We start from the raw sequence: 2,119 nt of genomic DNA, 5'->3' as shown, positions 1-2,119 counted from the left end.
AATTTCATGCACTGATGGAGAATGGAAGAACTGCCCCTGCCATGTGTATCTAGGGCCTTCCTAGTAGCAGATTGTATAAAGATGAAATATCCATCACTTGAAACAATATCGGGAACTCAACTGGTCCAATCTGCAAGGCTAAGTAGATCTCTCTGATGACATCCTTCTGCGACCCATCGAAAGCACTTACTTTTACATGGCTCTCTTTCACTTCCCTTCTGCGACCCATCGAAAGCCCTTACTTTTACTTTTACTCAGTATGAGGTGATTTGGAGAGGAGATTTTGTCACGCCCCAGCCTCGGGTAGTGCAACCAGCGCTCAACCGAGATGTTACACCCCATGTATTCGTACGTCAAAGTACGGCATAAATAAATTGATGAAAGCTTAAAAATGAGATATTACATCCCGCATTTTTTGTACGTTAAAGTTTCATCGTAAGTTAATCGACGTAAGTTCGGGAATGGGATTATTTTGAGATTATAAGCATTATGCTATTTCAAACAAGTGACGAGTAAATTCGTGAAGGTGAGAGGGTCAGCAAATCGAAGAAAATGAATTTCGTCGAAGTTTGACATTTTGGATAAAATACGGTCCGAGCTAAAATATCTGGTATTTATGGATTAGTTTCATACAAGGTACTACATGACCATGATAGTAAAGTGTATAAAGTGTGTTAAAAGTGAGTAGTATTTTAAGTAGTTTGAGATAATTCTTAATTATGTGGATAATTGATTAATGGGGGAAATTAACAAGTTAACTAAAGATTAGTGGGTGATTAATAAAGATGTTGGATAAGGCCTAAAGAGCCTCACGTGGCAGCAAGCCTCCCCTAGAATAGTATGTGGGCCCACATTATTTAAGGCATAAAATTTCTCTAATTCAAAGAGAGGTCTCATATATCAAAGTGTTAGCTACGGTCTTCAACAAGAATTCAAATACAAATTTCCTTATCATCTTAGTAACGTGGGAATTTTAGCATCATCAACAAATTCAACAAGATTTCATGGCAATTCATCATGATTTCGTAGCATCTTAAGCAACGTGATATTTTACAATTATAAGGGAGTACGGTGCAATCTTTCTCAAGAATATCATACGGATTTTTGCCTACTCTGATCTTCCCATCACATGTTTTGTCACAATTAATGTGTGTTAGAGGGATTATCAAGAGAATTGACTCATGTATGTTAAGGCTATCCCTTCTTTCTTTTTGGCATGATCCATACGATATAAAACGAAACGAGTAAACGCACAATTTTCATAAATGACCCTATTTATAGAAGTACTAGGGGTGTCTATGTTATTGATTCCTCATGTGAATAATTATTATATCTTATGTTCACGGGTCTCAGAAAAATACGTATTTGATAAAGTTTATCCGAAAGGCATATTATTTTTATCACATTCCGAGAAATCTTATTAACGTATTTCTTATGCATTTCATGCATTTATACATGCACATTGAACCATGACCAGATGGCATTATATATGCGTATATTATATGTATATGGGATATGGGAAAAGGTTACAACGGTATATATGCACCGTCACCTGATCAGCTGGTATACGTTGATGATTTTCCCACAGTGGCCGAGATGATATGATGGGATGCCCTCAAAGGCTTGATGATGATATGAACGCATATACCTATGCATGGTATGACATTTATACGTATATGCATGGCATTGTAAATATAAATGTTTCACAGAACTATTCAGCCTTACATGTCGAGTCTTTTACTCCATATTTCTCTCATGTCTATTATTTATTGATTTTTATTCCTTACATACTCATTACATTATTTGTACTGACGTCCCTTTTGCTTGGGGATGCTGCATTTCATGCCCGCAGGTCTCGATAGACAGGTCGAGAGTCCTCCAAGTAGGCGATCAGCTCAGCGGAAGATGTTGTTGCACTCCAGTTGCTCCAAAGTTGCTTGTTTGGTCAGTATGATTTAGATGTGTATTGTTTGGTATGGCGGGGCTCTGTCCCGACCTTTATGACAATTATGTAATCTTAGAGGCTTGTAGATAGATGTCATGTGTATGGGTATTTGTATGGCCTTATCAGCCTATGTTTTGAGTTTATAAATGATCATGTTGGCCTTATAGGCCCGTA

At 37.3% G+C, this 2,119-nt stretch overlaps 1 long non-coding RNA gene across 1 annotated transcript; it reads left to right on the top strand.

Moving 5' to 3' along the window:
* Positions 1 to 872: 872 nt before the first annotated feature.
* Positions 873 to 2,119, top strand: LOC104104708 (uncharacterized). The gene is made up of 2 exons (XR_011415132.1): positions 873 to 1,657; positions 1,853 to 2,119. It is a non-coding gene; the product is annotated as an uncharacterized lncRNA (long non-coding RNA).

The sequence above is a fragment of the Nicotiana tomentosiformis genome, chromosome 3 (assembly GCF_000390325.3).
Source record: "Nicotiana tomentosiformis chromosome 3, ASM39032v3, whole genome shotgun sequence".
Taxonomy (NCBI): Eukaryota; Viridiplantae; Streptophyta; class Magnoliopsida; order Solanales; family Solanaceae; genus Nicotiana; species Nicotiana tomentosiformis.
Note: the sequence above shows the minus strand (reverse complement) of the source record. Positions and strands in the feature narration are given on the sequence as shown.